Source organism: Homalodisca vitripennis, chromosome X (assembly GCF_021130785.1).
Source record: "Homalodisca vitripennis isolate AUS2020 chromosome X, UT_GWSS_2.1, whole genome shotgun sequence".
Classification (NCBI taxonomy): Eukaryota; Metazoa; Arthropoda; class Insecta; order Hemiptera; family Cicadellidae; genus Homalodisca; species Homalodisca vitripennis.
In genome coordinates, this window is record NC_060215.1 from 48601805 (window position 1) to 48627043 (window position 25239).

The window sequence follows — 25239 nt, forward strand, 5'->3', positions numbered from 1 at the left end:
CATTCCGCGCGTCTTCCCGCAAGCCACTGTTATCGCGTGGACTTTGAACCTTCTTTATCGCTCGGCAACCTGTAGGGACGGCCTTGCGGGGCTTGAATTAAGTTGCTTGCTTTCTGAGAACATCCTTATAACCGTAGTAAAATATTAAAAAGTTTGGGGTTGACCAAGTAATTGCTCAGAATTACCAAATCTTCAAATTCCGAATCGTCTGGATTCGCCATTTCACACGAATAATGGTAAAAAAAAAACACTAAATAAATAATGGAATCTGCTGTATATAATATGAATAATTTACTTTGAAAATAATAGGACATAACAGAAAATTTGCGATAACCGAAATACATATGCGTGTACCGGACGCTTCTCACTAACTAACTGACTAGATGCCTTGACGGGAGCTCCCGTCAATGACTTTGTGAAAGGCGCGGGGCCACGCCCTCTAGACAGTGTTTTTGGGCCAATTAGAAGCAACTGCCACTCCCATTGTAACAGAATTCGAGGCAGGGCAACCCATCTGTATGTCGCATGACTACTAGAACCATATAGCAGCAAAGTATTCAACTAACATAGCAGTAAGAAAATAAATAATGCAAAAACGCGGATCCACGGCAATAACGTTTTGAGCTTGTAGTGGCCCCTCCGCGGATCCGCGTCAATAACGCTGGAAAGGTTTAATATTACATTGCATGAAACACGGATTTTGAAGCTGGTTTGTTTGTTTGTTTTCCAGTTGCAAATAATAAAGTTTTATATCTACAAGCTGTATATTTATAAACTATTTATGTTCTATTGTATTACGTTGTATGGTATTGTATTTATTGTGTTAGGGGCCTATGCTATGAAATCGTAAATTAATGTTTTCCTATTATGTCATAAATCAGACCTTTCTGTAGTCATTGCTTGGACATCGTTTCCAAAATATTGTAAATTTTTTATTAATTATATACCTGCCATCATATGTATCTACAATGTAAAGTGGTGCATTACCGTTTATAAATAAATAAATAAATAACAACTGCTACCTGAATCCCCTGTTGTTTGGAGTTTCGAGGGTCTCCAACATCAGTGAAGCCTATTACATGACACGTTGTGTGGTGTAACTTACATCTTGTATGTTATTATCTAAGTGTTAGTGAAGCACATAAGAGGCTGACAACCATTTTTCATCTGCCTGTCCCTTCACTGGCTAGATGCTGTAAAAGATGTGTTCCACAATACTAGAATTTGTTAATTTTGGCTTTATAATTATCTGTCTCAAATAGTAGAAACAGAACACAAATGATTTCATTTAGCATTAGTCAATGAATTTTATAATTATCTTAATTCTCCTTTCAGATCTCAATTGGATACAATTTGATGGTTTTGGTTCATTCGGAACTTAGTTGTGCTAGAAGAAATACATCAAAAGTATCATTTAGCATTAGTCAATGATTTTATAATTATCTTAATTCTCCTTTCAGATCTCAATTGGATACAATTTGATGGTGTTGGTTTCATTCGGAACTTAGTTGTGCTAGAAGAATACATCAAAAGTATAATTAACAAAGGACATCGTGGAAAGTAGAAAATACTACAAACGAAGCACCGGAAAAGTGAGTTATTACTTTCAAGGTTTACTCATATTGAAACAAAAACCCTAAATTGGAAAGCCTTTTGTTGTAAAATCCAAGTTTATCACAGATGTTGAGTTTTAAAGGATCATTGAAAAACATTTGTTTTGTAAGAATTTGTGAAAATTGAAGCTAGACAATCACATTAAATTAACTGATTATAAAATATGATAGTGTTAAGCTATATAAAAGATTTTCCAGCATTACTTTTGATATCATTATTTAGAAAACAAGATGAAGAACTCCAACAGGTTTTAACCAAGTTCATTTAATGTAATTGCATATTTGGATTAAATTTCAAATCTTTTTATTAATATATTGTGTATTAGTAAATTCCATACATTTAATGAAATTTGGCATTGAAAGTAGAAAAACTATTTCCATTTTTTAACTGAGATTGAATATTGTTTCCTGAAACACAACTATATAACGGGGGCCGTTTGGAAAAGAAACTTCTGGTTTGATATAAATAAAACTCACAAGTAAATACAAATATTTTATTATATGCATATTAACTTTCCTTTATTTTTCAATATAATTTCTATAAACATTTGAACACTTAATATATCCACTCTTGGATAAAAAACATAGATAACAGTTTGAACGTTAACACACAAACTTGCAATAACGGAAAGTTTATATTAAAAAAATTTAGTTTTTTTTAAAATTCTCTGTTTTGATATATAAATCAAATAACTTACAAACAGTAACTTACAGTTTTTCATGTCAATAATATAGAAAAATGGTATTGGTTTTTTGGCACTTCTAACCAAACTGCAACTGATAAATCATAACTCGAAAACCGATGTGTGTAAGACAAACATTTTCTAAAACATAGGTACTGGTGTATTTTTTTGAACATTTAATTTAATAAATTATATGAGAAGATGGTTTTATTTATTATTACATATTTATTACTTTTGTGTTGGTCATGTTTATTTATTTTATTTATTTGCATGCTACATTACAGACAAGTTATCCAATTACATTGTAGCATTATACAGGTGGGGCAGGGAAACATCCCTACTTTCGAGGTGGCATTGTGAGTAGTTGGGGACATGTTGGAGGAGTGGGGGTAGGTTCGAATGACGCTGGTGGCCACGGAATTTTCCGATAGTAGCGCTGTCAGTTGTAGACATGGCTTGGTCGAATGAGCAACGCGCTTTTGCTGTCGAGACGTATTTTTTCTCAGAATAAGTCTATTGTTGCAGTGCAGCGTGCGCTGCGAACTCGTTATCGGATTCCCCCCTCAAAACCCTGTTTCCTGACCGCAAATCCATTTTGTTTGTGGGTGGAAAACTTCCGTGCATGTGGTAGTGTAGTGAAAAAGAGAGTTGGGGCTCGGAGAACTGGTCCGATACTGCAGAAAACATTGACCGTGTCAGAAGATCGATCTTGCAGTCTCCTAAGCGTTTCTGCCCGCAAGCATGCATCCGCCCTTGCATTGTCTAATCGCACTGTGCGTCGTATTCTCCACGAAGAACTCCACTTCCATCCATACAAGATAGTCATCGTTCAAGAACTCACACAACGGGAACTGGCAACAACGAGTACAGGCATGTGAAACTTTAGTTGCTGACTTGCCTCATGATGCACGAGTTTTGTTTAGTGACGAAGCGCACTTCCACATTTCTGAAGTTGTTAATAAGCAGAATATGCGTTATTGGAGTGGTGCAAACCCTAGGGTAGTTCATGAGAGGCCTCTACACAGTGAAAAAGTGACTGTTTGGTGTGCAATCAGCAGTGAAGGCATAATTGGGCCTTATTTCTTCGAGGAGGACAATCGTTGTGTTACCATCAATTCCGAGCGGTATGTAAACATGCTCCAACAATTTCTTGCACCACAATTGCAACAGAAATAATTTTGGAGTAGTGTGGTTTCAGCAGGATGGTGCCACAGCCCATACTGCTAGACATTCGAATGGCTGTTTTGAGGGAAATGTTCCCCGGCGGCGATTAATCTCCCGGTATGGTTGACATTCCATGGCCTGTGCGCTCGCCGGATTTTAACTCCGTGTGATTACTTTTTATGGGGATACCTCAAGAGTGAAGTGTTTAAACATCGACCCAGAACCCTACAAGACTTGAAGGATGCAATTCGCGTTGAAGTTGCCCGCATTCCACAAACAAATGCTTCGCAGAGTTATGCAGAACTTCAGAACCAGACTAGATCAGTGTGTTGACAATGAGGGACAATCACTTGAATGATGTATTGTTTAAAACAAAGTAAGAATTAACTTCCATCTGTACCCTTTTGATGCCACAATAAAGTTTTGTTCCAACACTTTTCGTTTTTTTTAATTTTAAACCTTCAAAGTTAGGGATACTTCCCTGCCCCACCCTGTATTATAAATTATTAAATATAAGCTAGTTAGTAAATATACAAAATACAAATAATCAAAACTCAATCATGCAACGTCTAAATATTAATAACTGTAACTAATAATAAATACATTATACAATTTATTTTTATCTGAAATAACCTTAGATAAAATATTGAAAGCTGAACTATATTAATTTTAACTATAACATATTTTACGAGACTACGAGACATGCATATCACATTTTATAAGTTAACATTATACAAAGCAATAAATAAATACAAATTTCATCAAGAACGGTAAACAGTTGATGTTTGAAAGAGGTCAAGTTCGAGGACAGCACATCGACATGTTGAGGCAGAGCGTTGTGCAGTCGCATCATATTATTGATAGGTGATTTGGCACCAAGCAATGAGTGCACAAAGTGCAGGCTGAACAAACGCTTGACCACGGCTGGAGAGGCGGGGGGGACAAGAAAGTTCAGACTTGCATGTAAATCACCACAGTCCACCGCTCCAGTAAACAACTTTTTTAAGAATACCAATAGGCCCACACATCGGCGCTTAAGCAAACTTTCCATTTCAAACAAAGTCAATAACTCAGAATAAGGGACAAGGTAATACATTCCAAATGATTTTTAATATAAAAACCTTTAAAAACTTTATCTGGATTCGTTCAATCATCTCATTTAAGTACGCATGTTAAGGGTGCCAAATAACGAAACCGAATTCAAGCTTTCATCTAACTAGGGAATAATATAATAATTTTGTAGTGTGAATATTTTTAAAAATATAGGTCGATCTGCATGGAAGTCCAAATGTTCTGTAATCAGTTTTTGCACATTTCAATTACATGATTGGAAAATGAAAATTTACTGTCAAAAATTTGTCTACATTAAATTTTAAACCCGTTTGACTCCAATCAAATAAATGATCCAGGTCTTCCTGTAATAATCTACAGTCATCTAAATTATGTATCTCTTTATATATTTTCAAATCATCAGCATACAACAAAACCTGGCTGTTCTTAATACATTTTACAATGTCATTAATAAATAAGATAAATAATAATGTTCCCAGATTGGAGCCTTGAGGTACACCTGTTCTAACCCAAAATTCATCAGAAAAGAAACCATTATAATTGACCATTTGTTTCTATAAAATTAATAGGAAGAAAAAAGTGATTTTATCACTCGAAAATCCAAAATGATTTAGTTTTTTTAACAATTCGGAGTGATTAACCCTGTCAAATGCCTTAGTGAAATCCGTGTACATCACACGTCAACCAACCTGCCCTTCCTTATCCAAAGATGATGAATAAAAATGGTGAAACATAAGAGATTTGTATTTATTGATCTACCAGAAAAGAAGCCATGCTGATGCAGTGTGACACAAATTTTTAGCAGGAGTTGACAAAATAGCAACAGGCCAACAGGATAATTTGTTATATTTTTCTTCGATCCTTTCTTAAAAATTGGAGTAACTTTCGTCAATTTCCAGCGATCTGGAAAACTAGCTGAATTAAGGGACAAATTAAATAGATGCCAGACGGGCTTGATAAGCGATTCAAAACAACCTTTAAAAATAAACGAAGGAATACCATCCGGGCCAAATGAACGTTTAGATTTAATTTTTTAATAGCTTTGTAAAATTTCTGGCTCGGTAATGTCATGAAATGAAAGGCAGCCGATGTCCGAGCAGACAGGTGACAGGTTGAGTGCGCCCCTAGTCAGCTGATCGTTTATCTAGAGTCGAATCGTCATACACAGAATTGAAATACTGAGTGAATGCTACCGCGACAGCCGGACCTCCCTCCACATCCCACCCGTCCAGAATCATTGATTTGGCTTTGCCGTCAGTCGACCAAAACATATTAGGATTATTTACATCTTCCTCAATTTCGGTATTATACCTTACGTAATCAACCTTTTTTTTTCTTTTTTTTTGGCTAAGGATGGGGAATCTGCAGCCAGATACCCTGGAGGTTAGTCTTCTTGCCTTCACTCCAGGTTTATGCGGGATTGACTACGTTATAAAGATCACCGACCTGCTAAACCCCACCCTTTTCCTTCCTGCCCACCTAGCCGGAACCGCTTCATAGCATTTCTTCAGCTAAGTGAGTGCCTTGTGCTACCACCTTACTGCCTCATTGTTTCGTCTTCCATTTTTCTACGAATTATGGAAAAGGCCATCCTGCTGATTGCAGCCCACTTGTCTTGATACTCCAACATACAGACGATTAGGGTCTCAGGTATCAGGTGTCCGGTAGTACCAAAGCAGTTTGCTCGTGCTTCTGCCCACTTCTCACAGTGGAAGAAGGTGCATTCTGCGGTGTCTTCCTCCTTGTAGTAACGACAGGTGCTTGATTCACTTTTTCCAATCTTTTCAAGGTAGTACCGGAAGCATCCATGACCAGACAGAATCTGTGTCAAATGGAAATTTACCTCTCCATGTTCTGCCCATCTTCGTACGTCTGGGATGAGCCTTCTTGTCCAGGCGCCTTTAGCTGAAACCTCCCATTCCCGCTGCCAGCTGTCATACAGTCTTTCCTGTAACATCGTCCTGTCCCGCTCGCCTTGGGTACAGGTCTGTTCCTTCCTTCACCTGAAGGTGGACAGGTGGAGTACTGGCCAGTACCAGAACCGCATCCAGAGATATTGTTCTGTAGGCCGATGTTATTCTCATTGCTGCATTCCGTTGCACCCTGAGAGCCACATCCCTTGCTTTTGCAAACTGCATGGCACACTTTGCCACACCGGTGCTCCATACAAAAACAGAGACCGAGCTGCTGAGAATATAAGTCGTCTTTTTCCTCCTTTGGGCCTCGAATGTTCTTCATTGTTTGACTTATAGCTACTGTCATCACAGAGGCCTTTCTTGCGGTTTCCTTAACATGGGGAATAAAGGTCCTTGATTTGTCCCAACCAAATACCTAAGTATTTTACCTTGGTCTTAGGTGTGATACCAGATCCTTGCACCAAAAAGGTGATTGGGTGAAGTCTCCTCCTTCCAGCCATAATCATTCTTAATGCTCCCGTTTGGACTCGGCCCTGATTCTTCTAAATTCATCAAATAAATAATTGTATTTAAACTTTCTGTACTCTCTCCGAACTCTTTCTTTTCATTTGATTAAACTAATAGTTTCATATGAAAACCAAATGGGATATTTAAATTTATTTGACTTTACAGAAGGGACGTGTAGGTTTAACTTTGAATATAACAAATCGTAAAATTTACTGACACCTTCATTGACATCAGAACTGTTAAAAACATCTTTCCAGTCTAAACTTTGAATTGAATTTATAAACAAAAATAATCACCCTTCTTAAAATTATACCTATTTTTTGTACATTGCGAATGTGATTTTTTGACTTTGTTTTTGTTGAAAATTAAAAACAATCTCAAAAGCTGGGTGGTAATTATCAAGTCTAACAATCGGTTCCTCCTCCAACACATCTAAATCAGTGATATCTGACAAAAACTAAATGTAATGTTATCCTGAACAATTGAAAATGTTATTTTTTTAGTTTCAAATAGAACATTTCCATAAAAAACCATAATTGCTTTAAAATTTCACTCCCTTCTGCCCAATTAAATGATGTCCCAGTTAAACGTAGATTAAAATCTCCCAATATTATGATCTTTTCATTTTCATGACTAAATTTAAATTGTTCTAATTTTTCAAAAAAAACGTTTTATAAGAGCATAATGGTGAGTTTGGAGGGAAACATACTATCCCCAAAATAACTTACAACTGTTTTGAAAATTAATTTTTAATCCAAATGTTTTCATTTTCAGTATCTAAATTGTAAAGCCTGGACGACTTAAAATCACTCTTTACGGCAAATAAAACTCCCCCACCCAAAAAATTCATGCCACTCCTGTCTTTTCTATACACATTGTAGCTTTCATCAAATAGTTCTGAGTATAAACCGATTCATTGAGCCAGGACTCTGTGACAGCTACAATGGAATGGCTGCTATTTATGACTCCTAATTTGAAAGGTTGGGTCTTTGTTATAAGCCCCCTTACATTCTGGTAGTAAATATTTAAATTATTAGAAATCATTCAGTAAGGTCCGTATTTGAACAACACATGCAATAACATTAATAAACACCTAAACATAAACAAAACTTACGATTAATAAATAAATAAATATATAGTTTACAAAGGTAAGTAATATAAATAATAATGTAATAATAATATATAATATATAACTCTGAGTTAGAGTTAGAGAATTATAAGAACAAAGAATAAACAAAGGCCGCTCCAGGACAGATTGGTCTTCAACCAGGATGGGAGGTTGCTCCTCAGATCGACGGAGAAAGCTTTTTCCAGCTGAAGTTATCTAGGCAAATTTGTTGTGTAGCTCTTAACCCATTAAAGCCCAACGGGTCTTTGTGACCCATCTGAAAATATTTTAACCAAGTTATGGTATAACTGATTTGGTTCAAAGTAATACTTTTCTCTGGGAGTATACTCGTATAGTAGTACTGACCTTGGGGACAGGTTTGGAGCCCCCCCATTTCAATGCAAGTGACAGTTGGCCACATGCACTCAAGCTAATAACATCATGTCTGCTTCTACTAACTGGTTAGTTTCACACATATTCTAAGGTTTTCAAATATGAATAGGTTTTGATTTATTATTTTGATATATAAAGTTATAAACATGTTAGCACTAAAGTGTGCAAAAACATAATAAATTTGTTATAACATAAAGTAAAATTAGTGGGTCACAAATGACCCGTTGGGACCAAGCCCTTAGTACAACCTTTGTTCGAGTATTTATTATAAATAGCTTTTACAAAGTCTGAAAAAGCAGTATAATGTAGACCTATACATATTTTACAATTATTAGCCATTCTTAGTACCATTGTCTGCAGTGATATTTATTTGGTATTAGTTGTTTTATTATCTTCTCAAATGTTTTGTTATTCTTTTTAGGTCTTGCAGTCTACCTACATTAGCAAAAATGTTACATGCCTTAGAGGGTCCTGTCGAGAACTACAGGGCAGCGGATATTTCTATTTGGCCACCTGACGATGATCCTTACAACAACACTGATGAAGATTCAGAAGATGAGGCCTGTCGAAATCCATATCGAAATATGCCGACGTCAGCTCCAAACAGAGGCAGAATTTCGATTTGAAGGAGACATACGACTGTAGACACTTTATAACCACATGCAGAACAACAGGTTATTATCAAATGAACATGGTGTGACTCCTCTAGTCTCCAAGATGACTTTAAGTACCTCTCGGCCAAGAGGTACTTAAAGTCATTAGATTATTCTTTGGTCCTTATATTCCTACATTTAACAGATGTTTCATCGCCCATTACAGTTCTGTTGTGGAATGGATGTTCTTCTTGATCATAGTGCACAAGAAACTCATGAGCAGAGTTATGTACAGAAATCAATTTATTCTCTCAGTCCATTATGAAACAATATTCATAACACATGCAAATTTACTCTAGTCAAATTACCAATGTTAGTCAAATCACCACATGTATGGAACAAGAAAATATCTGATAAAGAATTCCATAACACTACATGAAATAGTAGTAGACTTTCTACTTAGACGTATGAGTAATAACTTAATACTTTACTAATTCCAAATCTATTAGTGTACCTAACATTTTATTGTAACGTGCATATAATTATTTCAGATGTTTGTGAAGGATGTCTTTGCCGTTCTGGAGTCAAAAAAGGCACGAGAGGAGAGCAAACATAGGTCTCCAGCTGGAACAACTATTTTAACACTCAAGCCACTCCCGTCAAGCCTGTTATCTCGAAGCTCTCAGTGTACAAACAGGAGAAAGGTAAAATTACCACAATTAATTATAAATTAAAAAATATTCTATTTTGTAATAAATAGGAAGCGGTTCATCAGCCATTAGTATCAGTTTTCTTCTTATATTGGTTGGATTTTAGTACACTTTCACCAGGTAAGAGAATACTGATTATTTAACAATGATATATTTATTGACTATTGCTCTCTTTAAGGACCATATAGTTTGGACTACAATACTATTGAGCCATGTTGATTGCTATGTAAGATTCTAACTATATTGTCTCAGGTGCTTTGTTCTGGAGGAGAAAGACGGTATTATTCACATACACAGTCTGATAGCAGTGGCCACAAAGTTAACTTGGTGGATCACTTACATATATTATGAAAAGAGTCAACCTTAATCTCAATAAGAATTACATAAAAAAACTCAGAAAATTATTTTTAACTTTCTATGAAAGATTTCATACCAGATTAAATTCTAATCAGAGTTCTCTGATATATTTAACTACAACTGCCACAGAGATGGCTGTTAGAAAATCAACACAAAAGATACATTCAAAATAATTATTACAGAATTGAACATATTACTAATTAACACAGCTATTGTGGTAATGGTTGATTCAATTTTAATGTTGGCTTCGTTTTGATTCCAGGAGTTAAATTCAAATTAAAATGGTGTATTTAAACATAACACTTGTATAATATTAAATAATGTCTGTGTTAAATATTAACATACAATTGTTTATATACAGGGTGTATATTATGTCTGGAAACACCCAAATATATCCTTTAATAATTTAAATATAAATTTGAAACCTCTTACAATCGTGATAGAGATTGGGCATCTACTTTTTGGAACAATGTTTTGTTATGTCACACCAACGGGGGACGTCCTGCCGAGGGTATCGTGAATATTCTTAATGGAAGCCTATACCTTGTGATACATAATTTTAAAGGTAATAGCTTACTGAATTGAATGCCACAAACCGCATCTCAAGGGAATTATTCTATCAGAAAATAGAGCATTTTTAGTATTGAAAATGTACTGATGTTCAACAATGTAATTTTAACATGGTTCTTGCCACAAAATGTGTTACACTAATTTTTTAGCATTTTTTTAAATGTTCAATTAAAATAAAATAAACAATTTATTTTTAAGCTGGTTTCATTAGTACAAATTTACCAGTTTTTATTACAATGAATAAAACTTATGAGTCACTTTCTCTGATTACTTATGAATCTGTACTTGGCGTTTTCCAGTCAGCAGGAAGGTTTAAAAGAGACAAAGGTCACTAGCCTATGAGAGAAACATTATTGTGTTATTAATCATCTGGTCTACAGGTTTCAGTTTGTTGAGCATGGAGCTTTCACTAGACAGGTCTAAGCTTGGGAATTACAAATGGACAAAGGTCATATCATTCCTGTCGAGTTAATCAGTGTCTCTGAAGCTAACAACGGAATCTATGTCCAAGGATATGCAGACGACATAGTCCTTATGGTACAGGGAAAATATACAAATGTTGTTGTTGATATCATGAATACCAACCTTCAACATGTACACAACTGGTGTCAGGGAGAGGGACTGAAAGTAAATCCCTCTAAGACAGTAGTTGTACCATTCACTAGGAAAAAGAACCTAGAGTCTCTTTCTAGGCTGAAACTCGCATCCACTCAGCTGGAGTGGTCAAAGACAGTCAAATATTTAGGACTGACTCTAGATCATAAGCTTACGTGGAATGATCATCTTAATAATATCCTGCACAAAGCAAAGTGGGCGCTCATGACGTCCAGGAGACTTGCAGGATTCTCATGGGGCGTAAAACCCCACATAGCACTATGGCTTTACAAAGCAGTTGTAAGGCCTCAAATCACTTATGGTTCATTAGTCTGGTGGACAAAGGTGAATCAGGTAACTGCCAAAGCCAAGCTTGAAAGCTTACAAAGGCTTGGCACAATCTTTGTAACCGGAGCATTCAGGAGCAGTCCCTCAGCGACCCTCGAGGTGGCTTTAGGACTTCTACCTCTTGATGTCCATATAAAAGCTGAAGCGCGTAAGTCAGCTTATCGGCTGATGGTTGCTGGCTTGTGGAGGAATGGCGCGTCTAACGCGAGCCATGGCGCCATCACTGAAGCTGTAAACCCAAGCGCTATTCTCGAAATGGTCTCCGACACAATGAGAACGGAGTTCGTATTCAATAAGCCATTCTCTGTTGACTTCTACTCCAGAGATGAGTGGAAATCGCAAGATAACATCCCAACAATAAGAAAGAGCTTTGTCTGGTACACGGATGGCTCGCTTATTAAGGGTAGAACTGGATATGGAGTGTTTAGTCAATCCCCTAGAACTGCCCTTTAGCGGCAGTTTGGGTCGGAACTGCTCCATATTTCAAGCCGAAATCTATGGTATCCTAGCCTGTGCCAACCTAGGCCTCACCAGAAGGTACCAGGGAATGAACATCTGTATAATGTCAGACAGTCAGGCAGCTCTTAAAGCTCTTGACTCCAACAGCATTTCATCCAGGCTTGTGTGGGAGTGCTTTAACACTCTCTGCAAGCTTGGATCACGCAACTGTGGTGCGTCTTGGTTGGGTACCCCGGGCCACACAGGCATAGGTGGCAACGAATGCGCCGACAGGCTTGCCAAAAGCGGAGCAAGCATGCCATACATCGGTCCAGAACCGAGTTGTGGTATAAGCAAAGTCAGCCGCTTACCAAAGTATAAACAAATGGTCCAGGAAGACACACCGCGTGCGGTGGCAGAGTCACCAAGGACAAGCACTCGGCAAAAGACTGCTTGCCGATTCTAGCTCCGGATTCACCAGATGGCTGATGGGGCTGGGCAGGAGGGATCGGGGTTAAGCAAGTGATTGCCTTGATCACTGGACACGGCCACTTCAGGAAACACCTAAACACTCTAGGTTTACGAAATGAGGCCTCGGAGTGTAGACTCTGCAATAAGTCTGAAGAGACTGCAAAACACATAATACTGGACTGTGAGAGACTGGGAGCAAGGAGAAGGGCTCTTTTCGGTGACAAACAACCAGGCGACGAACCAGATGCTAGTATCGGGGAAAAGCTTCTTAGCCTAATTAAGGGCACGAAGATAGGCTTACCCCTCTAACATCAAAGGGGCACACAATAAGCTCAGGTTGACGTGTGAGGATCTATGAATCCACCCCAATATCCCAAAGGAAAAAAAAAAAAAAAAAAAAAAAAAAAACAACTGTATGCCCATGTACATTGGACTCCTTTTAAACTAAGATAAATTATGAATTGGAAAATTGAAAAAAAAAATGTTGCGAGTATTGTGTGAATGTTGAGTATTTACACTTCGGTAGTAGCTTTAGTTTTTATAAACAGATTTTAAACTTTCACACATATACAAAGATGGTAATGTAAAAAGTTTGAACTTACCAAACAGTGGACGACAGTTCACTCTGTAATCAGCTCCCACCATTACTCTAATTAAACAATTTTGAGCTATAAATACTTTGTTTAAATTAGAGGAGGTTCCCCAAACAGTAATGCCGTATTTCATAATGGATTGTATGTGAGCATAATAAACTAATTTATGTGTATCATTTGATACTGTATTAATTAAAACCTTGAATGCAAATCTAAAATTACTTAATTTATCTACCAAATAATCTACGTGTAACTTCTAATTCAAGTTTTCATCAATGTTTAGTCTTAAGAATTTATGAGTGTTAACTAATTTAAATTTCATCTGACTTAACTAGTACCAAGCTTTGGTCCTAGCCTTAAAATGTACTGTACTAGTTTTTATTTTTTTAGAACAAGTTTATTATTTGTATCTAGTGTGATTGAAATAAATCATTGTTTTCCAATAAGTAGAATCCCTTATTTAGACATTTTCCCATTTCCAAAAAATTAATGACAATGTTGTATGCCAACCCTTTTTCAATTTACCCAACATTGTGCTTTGCTCGTTTGTATCAAAAATAAGTTCAAGCAATAGTGCATGCATGACTGAGTCACACAGCATCGAACATGTTATTCCTCATTTGTGGTGGTGTAAATGTGGAGTATTGGGTAAATATTGAATCAGCTGTGTGATTTTTTGTACCTACAATTATCTCATCAATTGAAATCTCCTTATTGGGTGTGTAAAATTGATTGAAAACTCTAGTAGCATGATCAATCAAGGTTTCAAACCGAGCACTCGGATCATACCTGGCTGCGTCAAACTAGGCAAATATCTGCTCTCTCACAAATAAAACAGTTAGAAGTGATTGTAACCTAATTCTTGCGAACTTTTTTCCAAACCAAGAAATGTGATGGGACAGGGGGACTTTGACCAGCAAATAGCAATTGTTGGTTTATTTATGATACCCAAGTTCAGTACCACACAATAATAGCTTTCATTTCAGTGATACAAACTGGCCTTCATTTGTTATTCCTGCTGTGAAGTGTAAACCTGTTACAATTCATGTCAATGAAATGTCTTGCATTGTTGTTGGTATGAGTTATAACATGTCCAAAATTGACTAGAGTTATGCTACTAGAGTTTTCAATCGATTTTACACACCCAATAAGGAGATTTCAATTGATGAGATAATTGTAGGTACAAAAAAAAACACACAGGTGATTCAATATTTACCCAATACTCCACATTTACACCACCACAAATGAGGAATAACATGTTTTTATATTCTAAACTTACTTTTGTTACTGGGACCTTATGAATAAATCGAAAAATTATACCTGCAAAAACCGAAAACAAAGTTGGGCATTGGCCAGAAAAGTATTGTTGAAATCAAGAGAAATGCTGATGCTTATTTTGAGGCAAAAGAAAAACCAGGAGAAACCAGTTTTACTTTTATCTACTAACAGTACTGCCTCTAATGAATTATGAGCTAAGAAAAAAAGAAGCTAAGGAAACAGTTTTTATCACGAGTAAACCAACTACTAAGGGTGGCATTGACACAGCCAATCAAATGCTATACTGCTATTTGGATGAAATGCAAACAATTAAATTCTGGAAAAAAAATAGTTTATTAAATTTGTTCTAGAATGATAGTTAACTGCGTAGTTTGTGCATGTATTTAATTTTATTGATTTTTGAGTTCAAAGTTAAAAAGTCTACATTTAAAAATTGATTTATTTCCAGTTATACAAATTTTTGAAAGGATAAAAATACTTTTTTGGTATTTTATTTATGTAGTAAATATTGTTAGTAGCCAAACAGAACAAAAAATAATAAAATAAAAGATACAGGCAAGTATCACACACACCACTGTACAAACACTTGAAAAGGAGCCGGCATCTCTGGGCAGTTAACTGTAAAAATGGTGTAGCATTAAAAGGGTTAACACATTTTATTTCTAATTCACTGAATGATTGGATAGACCACCCTTGTATAGATAAACTATACATCCAGATGGCCTGTCTGCTTCAAAGAGAAATTAAAGTAAACCGGATGTCACAAAGAGAATTTGTAATTAGATGAAAATAATTTTGTCCAGTACTTAGCTAAACAGATTTAAAAATATTCCATTTAATTACTCAAGAATTGCTTAAATTTTCTTAAAAAGGTATGTTTGAATTCACTTTCTTTTAAAGTAGTTCTAGACCCTGCTCTTCCACATTAAATTATTAATATGTAATTACTCACCAAGAAATATTTATGCCGTTTTATAGCCTTAAACCAGAGGTTCCCAAACTTTTTTGGCCCACGGCTCCCTTTGAGTACAGACATGGCTTTGCGGCGCACCTAGTATAATTTATCCGTTTTGCATTGCACTTACATTACAATATTAAAATTTTTAGTATAAAAATTTAATAGTTATTTGTTATTAATACTTTACGTAGCATAGTTAATAAGATTGTTATTACTTTTTTAACAACACACCAGGTTCACCTTGTTCTTACAACGGTAAAAAACATCATTAAACACACAAAAGTTGGATTGTACTCGATTTATTGCAAAAAAAATGTAATAATAATAACTTAAAACAACCATAAGAAAAACACGACTCCCTTTATAAGAAAATTCTATAATAGAAATGAAATGCTAACTTGAAAAATATTATACATAAATAACAAAGTCCATAAGTTTCTGTTTCAATGGGACGGATGCGCTTGTTTGTCTTTTATAAGCTCATTGTACCTGGGTGTAAATTTTGATATAGCATACCGAATTTCCTTTTCAATGTTAAGCTTTGCTCTATACTTGGATTTTATCACTGCAACAGCGGAAAAACCACACTCGTAAAGGTAAGAACTTGCAAATGGAATAACTGCACGCAAAGCCTTTTTGCTCAACAGTGGAAATTCGTTTTCAACCCAACCCCATTCAAAACTCAAACAGGGATTGAGACTGAAATTTTGATTTCAATGACAAGTCCGTTGAAATGTCAATTAGCTGTTCTGTTTCTTCTTTGCTGAAGTTTTCAGGGATTTCAGTTAGAAAAGGGTCGTTTACCCACTGCTGCGATTTGATTTCATCTTTTGGCAGGTAGTCTTCAAAATAACTTTGTACTCTAGACAAGTGCTGAGTCAACATTGTTTTCATTTCTTTTTTCAGAGTAAGATCGTTTTCTTTAAGAAATTGATTCAAAGTTGAAAACATCGAACAATCTCCATTCTTCAAACTTTTTCCCAAAGCATAAGTTTCTTCTTGAATGCTTCAACTTTACTGGTCAATTGAAACATATCCGTATTGTTCCCCTGCAAAGACTTGTTAAGAATGTTCAAACGTTCAAAAATATCTGTCAGGAACGCCAGTTTAAGGAGAAAACTTTCATCAATAAACATATCAGCAAGAGAATTATTATTGTCTTCACTCAGAAAAATGTGGATTTCTTGCCTCAGCTCAAACAATCTTAGCAGAGAATTGCCCAGAGATAGCCATCGAGCACTGCTATAGTACAAAAGCGACGAGTGTTGAGCGCCTGTGTCATCACATAGTTTAGAAAAAAACCGGGCTTTCATTGGTCTTGTTTTCATAAAATTTATTACTTGGATCACGGTTTTTATAACTGCACTTAACTCTGAACTGAACTTTGCTGCTGCCAGTGCTTCTCGGTGTATAATACAGTGTGTCCAAACAGCGTTTGGGGCTATTTCCCGAATGCAAGATTGCATTCCTTGGTAGTGGCCTGACATTGACCGGCCTCCATCAGTACACACCCCAACACAGTCTTCCCAGTTAATATCATTCTCCACCATAAAATTATTAACAATATCAAACAACTCTTTACCAGAGGTGCCTCCTTCAATTTCCTTACAAAAACAACAAATCTTCTATCAACTGGTTTTCATTCACATACCTAACGTAGCAAATTAAAATTAGCGTCTTTGTGACTGTCAGTAGCCTCGTCTAATTGAATTAAGAACTCTTTACTTCCTTGTTCAGTTTCATTTGAAGATAAGAATCTGTTCATTTTAAAGAACAATATAATAACCAGCACTAAATAAACTGAACAAAACTACAACTTCACTACTTTGATTATTTACTTGACTTGTACTCTCACACTGTGTAAACATAAACTCGCAACTTAAATCTAAAACATAACCTCAACAGAAGCTAGACTGCAAGTAGTAGTAGCAGACTGTCCGCCGGGAACTTACGACGATTTCCGAAAATACACGAAGGTAGTTCCGTTGCCTAGCAACGAGTTCCAAGAACAGAATGACGTACCGATATGCAAAGCTCTGTTGTCTGACCTTGCCTAGTTGTTTTGTTTGTGCAACCCCGGCCGGCTGGGCCAGTAAGTAAGGTTCGGCAGGGGGAAGAGGGGGTAGTAACTCCAAAGCCGCGCGGACAGACTGGTCCGCACTGTATTGTAGTATGATAACGTTTAGACTCTTTGGTAGACAACGGCGGCTCACCTAGCACTAGTTCCCGGGCGCCGCGGCGCACACTTTGGGATACTCTGCCTTAAACTATATTTTTGGGCAGGTGCATATTGATGTATGCAGTTAATGTTCACCTGGAAGCAGAACTTACACCTCCATGTACGACTTACACCTCCATGTATACCCTGGATTCTTCTAAACTGTCAACAAACTACTGTAGCTGGTTTATTGCTTACTACACTTGTGACTTTCCAGAATATCAGCAGCTCCTGTTAACCTTTACCGTTAAAGAGTATTGCTAATTCTATAATTCTATAATTACTATTATATTATTATAGAAGTATCAAATAAGAAGTCAGACTTATGTGACAGGCGGGAGCGGGCTGCTAGAAGTTTTTTCGTTTTCCGTTTCACCTGTTCCTAGATTCTATGGTTTGGCTATTTCATATTATGATTATAGCCTTTGGATATTATGTTATACTTGTTAACTGTACTATATTAAATGTCACTGTAATTGTCTATATACAACACTTTTCCTCTTCAATAGCAGTGACTTTATTAAAAAAATGTAACACTTATAATCTCTTCTTTTTCTTTAAAACAAAATGTTCATTCTTTCTCTTTATTTTTATTAATTTAACAGAATAAAACACTCTTCTTTACCTTAATTATATTTATAACTTTATTTATTTTTAATTTTATAAGTTCAGACGTTGAGGAGCTTTGCGGGTTTTTCTTGATTTCCGCAAAATCTCAGTAGGAGGTCACTCCAGTGGAGGTTTTTGATGGCTGATGATTTTCTTGGAGGTGGGCTGGCGTTTGATTTAACCGGACTTGAGTACTTTGGTGAACTGTTGCTTGGTTTCCGCAGGTGGAGTACTAAGCATTGTTCTTGCCTGGGAGGTGATGTTATTTCAGGGTCACGTGGCTTAACATTTACCTCAGATTCAGTTTTTTTAAAGTAATCTGCATGTACAAACCTTTTTTGGCCCATAACACTAAAAATATATTACTGGGCTTACTAATTTTATAATTACACTGTAAATTGATGAAAAATAAATATATTTAGTTTCTTGGTGATTTTAATGTCATCATACTAGTGATGATAAAGACTCTATTGCTATATTAGACATTCTTTTGGGTTACAGCTTTAGACAAACTATTACAGGGATCAACCTGACATCTGACAGAGGACACATTGTATAGACAACATGTTTTTTTAATCTTTCACATAGCAAATAAGCCTTTAATGTAGCAGTTTCTCAGAAGAAAGTACGCTGAACCTGAAAAAATAAAATTGACAATTTTTAGTAAGAAAAGTACTGTAAAACATAGCAATATGAAAATTGGAATAAAGTGTTCAATGGAAGATATGCTGGAAGACAAATCAATTATTTTTTTATAGCCAAAATTGTTTAGTCAAAAAATTAGAAATTGACAAACGAGAAATTTTAAGATGCTTATATTTTATATCAGTGACCCAGTAAAATTAATAGTTATTATAAATTAAAGAAGTTAGAACATAAAACTTATTGCTAGAATAACACTTTACCATGCCAGGGGCTTGATTGTTACTATCTGCAACTCTTTGATTGTAACCTAGAAAATTATCACTCATTCTATTTTTGTATTATTATTTATATTTTATTCCTGAAATGTATGTAAACAAAACATGCTCTAGTGTGTAAAATAAAACATCACAACATTACCAACTTTAACTCTAATATTATTTAAATTACCACAATATTTATTTACTTTGATTGCGGACTTACAGTTTTTGTGGATATTTCATTAAAATATGGGTTATTCCATAACCTCAGATATATCAGAAGTTCACCACCAAAGGTTTGAAAGATCATTATTTTATTTTTGGATGTAGGTCAACTAAAAACACGTTTTGATAAGCATCTAATTTTGTATACGTCTTACAAAATGTACGTTGAAACAATACCGGAGAAGTGTATCAGTAACAGCAAGTACAATTTAATCACTTTTAAGAATTATAATATTTTTAAATGGTAAAATTAGCAATCTAAGGGCTTTTGTACTTTTATTTTATTTTTGTTTATACTAACACTATTGTTATTCATTAATAACACAAGTCTATACACGACTAGCGCCAATAACGAAAGGGATGAGAATTATGTTAAAACTATTGTAATAGTATTGGAGTAATTTGTAAATTAGCTGTTCAAAGAGATGACTGGTAGGCGTTTAGAACCATTTCTCGTTGTCTCTATTGCCCGAAGCAGGGGCAGTGAGGTATGTATTATATTTGTCACATTCCACGGGTTGCAGACGGATTCTTCATTCCAAAAAATTATAAAGCATGAGTCTTGTGTCAATGGAGGGGGGACAACCCCCCCCCCCCCTGGATACATCTATGAAGATGAGTATTCTTAGTAAAAGTCTAAAAGCAACTGACCTTTTTTTCAACATTCAAGATCCTTTAACATTTTCTACTTATTCTTATTGTTAATATGAATTTTAATACGATTTTTAAAATTTAAGAAATATACATGCCAGAGTTCATATATATGTATTAATACATTAATACTGAAGCAAAATGTATTGCATGTTAGGGTTGTTTCAAAACTTTTCATTCATTGTGTGCCATTTTATTTAACGTTAAAGTATATATATATATATATATATATATATATATATATATATATTTGGTCTGTGTTATTGGTGTTTTATCAAATTTCACAAACATTGCTTAAAGAATTTGAAAATATAAATGTTATATAGTTAAAATTTAATTTAGTGCTAAACCAGGTATGTGCAAAAAGCATTTAATATATAAATACAAAAGTATATAACTAGAGATCATTGATATAAGACTTGTATATTAATGGTCTCTAATATAACTTAAATGGTAGTGACATAATATTTAAAGTGCAATACCATACATTTTTGAAACCAAAATAGTAAAAATTGTTAGAGTTAGTTTTTGTTTTCCAAAAGTAAAAGAGTGTACTTATTAAAAAAAAAAAAAACACAATAGTTAATGGTAGTTACAATAGTACACAAGAGCAGGTAAATCCTTTAATTAGTAAGTTATGGTTGAAGACTTAATGATACTATTAAATCTTGTAGGTAATGAAAAAGAAAAGAATAATAAAGATGGAAAATGAAGAACCTGTCTGGAAGTAACAATCAAGACGTCTGCAACAAAATAAGTTTTATTTTGCTTTTGTATAACTTTTCACACTTTTGTCGTAAAGCAAATTTCAATAAATCTTTCATTGAAGATTTACTGTACAAATTAGTTTAAACTTTAATTGAGCAGAATATAGAATGTCCACCATGCTAATAAATGATCTCATCTACAGAAAAGTGTGTTTATCCTATAGGATATGTACAGTTATATTAAGGGTTATACAGGGTGGAAAAAAGTATGGAAACGCTTTCACTAATTTTGTATGGCTTCACTTATACAAATTAAATTTTGTATATCACCACTTGTATTAAGAACCTAGTTTTTGAGACCAGTGGGGACATTTTATCTTTTCAGGGGGACGGCCCGTGAGGAGTCGGACGAAAATCTTAAATGTAAGCATAGGCCGAGTTTGGTATCAAATTAAAGGTCTAGTAAAGAGAAAACTCATTACCGCAAACCGCACTTAAAAAGGTTGACCCTATCCAGAGTACGGGCCGTTTGAATTTCATAAGTAAACGTTTGATTAATTATTATTTCTCCGCAATTTCACAGTCTCAAGTAAACTGTTCTGACTGAAAATGACACTTTATGGAACACAATTATCCAAAAGAATTAAATTAAAAATTATCTATGTATTACAAAAAATAACCATACCTTTTAAATGAGGTGCTCAAACTGCTCTCCGAACACTTGTTGGCAATGAGCTACTCTATTATAAAAAACCTACTGCAGTCACATTTTGAAGCATCTCGGGTGTAATTCTTCTTGGTTCTTCTAATAAACGATTTGTCAGCTCTTCAATGTTGGCTGGTTTAGTTTTATACACATTATCTTTTAAGAAGCCCCACAAAAAGAAATCTAGTGGATTAAGATCCGGTGACCTAGCCAGCCACTCAACGGTACCCCTGCGACCAATCCAACGGTTAGGAAACACTTCATCTAACAGATTGCGCACCCCGCAAATAGTAATGGGGCGGTGCTCCATCTGGCTGAAACCATACTGTATTAAAATTTGCCCCAAGAAGAGCACGCACTGCTGGCAAAATGTTATTTGTCAACATATTGAAATAAATTTCGCCTGTTAGATTTCCATCTATCACAAACGGTCCTACAATGTTATTGTTTATTATTCCATTCCACATATTCACTTTCTGAGGCCTTTGTGTGTGGCCTTCTATCATCTAGTGTGGATTATGGTCGGAGCCCAAGAGTAACGGCAATTATGCCTATTAACTTGTCCATTAACAAAGAATGTAGCTTCATCTGAAAACAATATCAAACTTAAAAAATTTTGAATTTTGTCACACTTTCTCATCGTTATTTCGCAAAATTCAGTCCTTCGATCAAAATCATCCTCTGCAAGTTCTTGGGTTAGGGTTACTTTAAAAGCGTGATACTTGTTTTTGTGTAAAAGATTCAACACTGAGGTATGGCTCATATCAAGATCTTCTGCAGCCACTCTGGCCGAGGTGCTGGGATTTTCAACAAATGTTTGGAGTACATTTTTGTTCATTTGCTGCCAATTTAGGCCTGCCACTTCTTTCGCGATCTTTGACTGTTCTAGTTTCTTCAAATCTTTTTACTGTCTTAAACACTGTTGACTTACTAATTGGGGGTCTATCAAGAAAAGTGTCATTAAACAAATGCGCTGTTTCTTCATAGGGACGAACTAGATATCCATACCAACGCATCATAAGCAGCGTGATTCTCTCAAACTCACTAAGTGACATTGCTTTTAAAACTAGTAGAATAAAATGTAAACACTTAAGTAACAAAATTTATAACTATCGCAGTACCTTCTAGTGAAGACTTTCAACTTTATCTTATGTGGATGAAATTATAACGTAGACTAAAAACCAAGCTGATATTAAAAATACAAAACTGTGGAGTTTTGCTGTGACAGTACTGTTTGTATTGCCTAAACCAGTTTATGTTTGCCTGAGATAAAAGGGCTGGAGGGACTGGACCTTGACCTCATGTTGATAAGGAGTTATGGTGGTATTATTGAATACTCTAAGTTTCTTGAAGACAAGACAGGAAAATCCCTATTTACTGTTATCCAAAAAATGTAGAGGTAAAAAAAATAATTTTTTGTTGGAAATTGTTTTTCAAATTTACATAACCGACATATAAAACATACTACTGAAAGTAAATTAGTTACTTCACAAGAAAAAATTACTAAATTTCTTTGTCATGAAATTCATACGACCCGTACTCTGGATAGGGTCAACCTTTTTAAGTGCGGTTTGCGGTAATGAGTTTCTCTTTACTAGACCTTTAATTTGATACCAAACTCGGCCTATGCTTACATTTAAGATTTTCGTCCGACTCCTCCTCACGGGCCGTCCCCCTGAAAAGATAAAATGTCCCCACTGGTCTCAAAAACTAGGTTCTTAATACAAGTGGTGATGTACAAAATTTAATTTGTATAAGTGAAGCCATACAAAATTAGTGTGAAAGCGTTTCCATACTTTTTTTCCACCCTGTATAATATAAAAATTGTGTTAAAATATTCATAAATAAGTAGACTCCTTTGTGGACTATTGACTTCTCAACAATTATTGTGGAAATGTCTGTGTTTTGTTGAACGTATACCTGTAGATAATCATTCTGTGATTTAGATCTTCGCATGTATGTCACCTGTCAAAACAGGTAGTTCTGACTAGAGTAGCGGAGGAATTTTGAACTGTACCAAATTTCTAAGTAGAGAAACTGACAAAAACAGAACAATGTAGTATGTCTGATTAGCCCCTTCCTGGTAAAATCTTCTGCGTTAATCTACATAGTTTACACAAACATTCTAATTTGTGCCTTATTGTGTCAAAGGTTAATCTGAATATGTGATGTCCAAATTGCTGTAGGCTACTATTTGTAATGAAAACTTGAAATGTTTTACCTTTTGTTGCAGTATTTATATCAGTACTGGACACGTATTTCATCCTGGCTACCCCGTTGGCTGCACAAGCTATGATGAATTTGACTTGGAAATAGAATAAATTCTTTGGGAATAAAAAAAAATACATGTATTTGTTTCATAAAAAACTAACATGATATATACATAAATTAATACATAGGTTAATTAATGTTTATGAATTAGTTTACGCTACAGTAAAAATAAATAAGAAAATAGTTTCTACTAATTACTTGTTTTATTTTTCTCCTATTTTAAACCCCCCTATTTTAAAACGTTTAAAACTATTGTTTTTCTTCCACAGCATCAGACTACCTAAAACTTTATTAATTTAATTTCATAGCAAATCATTTTACAAGGTAATTGACTTGCTGCTCTAATGTTTATTATAATATTTATTGCTTTATCATTTACTTGCAAGTTCAGCCTGCCAAACACTTATCATTTATGAGTCTTTGATACAAATTTATTGTACATTATACAGTTTGTTGTTAACATTGAATTTTGAATTGGCATTGAAACTAAAATGCTGTAATGGAAGGACAATTTTATATTTTTGCTACTGAAATCTTAAAACCCAAATATTGGGCTGACGTCTAACCTTATACAAGGATGATTTATACTGCTATGAAAGATTTAAAACTATCAATCTCCAGATAATTTGATCTATTTATAGTTATTAAATTACAATTTTGAAAAGACAAGATTATAATGTATGCTATAAACATTCTATCTAAGTACTGATGTGTAGCCATAACTTGTATTGATATTTGTCATTTAGTTATTCCGTATGATGTTCATTATTTTCAGTATTCAAATATTGTTCTCCATCTTTCATTAATACAAATGCATTTCGAGTATCACTGATTTAAAAACTCTGTAACACTCTAATGATCAACATTTTCATTCCTATAAGATTTCGTGTTCTCACATCCTTTGCTCAAAGAGAAGATCTTTATCTGTTCACTACAAACAATTTCAATAAACAACTGTAAGTTTTTTTATTGGAACATTGATTGAATTAATTATTTATATAGAAGCTCTACAATACAATATAATTCTGTTATTTCTTCTCGCCCAGTCCTCAAATAATCTATCAATATTCGAGTTGTCTTTAGGTACAGCATCTTCAAAAGTTATCTGAACCATTGCAAAAAAATAAATGAGACCTGACACATTGATGTTACACTTAAAAATCTACATTAAAATAAGCTATTTAAAATTTATATTCCCTATGGTGGACAGCCCGCAAAGAGTGAGAAGAAACTCTTAGACAAGATAAAATTTAAATCTTAAGTCAACATGTACTTAAAAGTCTTTTTGAGTGAAAACTGAATTATAGTGTAATACAATCCACAGTGTAAATGCTAGAACACAGTTCCACAAACTTGATCTGACAAGAATAATTCTTTCGGAATTTATAGGCCTTTTAGAGTTTTTTTTAACAAGAATAATTAATATGAAATTAGTCCGGAAACAACAAAACATTATTGTTATGACTTTACTTACAAAAGTAAAACACTGCACATCGACAAAGCGCATCCAAATGTTTTTATACTGTCAATGACTTTTTTCCTTCTGATTATTTATTTAGAATTTTTGAGTTTTTAATAATGCAAC

General features: G+C 34.8%; 1 long non-coding RNA gene across 1 annotated transcript; it reads left to right on the plus strand.

Annotated features, from left to right (window-relative positions):
* The first annotated feature begins 1438 nt into the window (after positions 1-1438).
* LOC124368984 lies at positions 1439-23848 on the plus strand. Its single transcript, XR_006923027.1, has 4 exons — positions 1439-1592; positions 8877-9129; positions 9600-9752; positions 23617-23848. It is a non-coding gene; the product is annotated as an uncharacterized LOC124368984 (long non-coding RNA).
* Positions 23849-25239: the final 1391 nt, after the last annotated feature.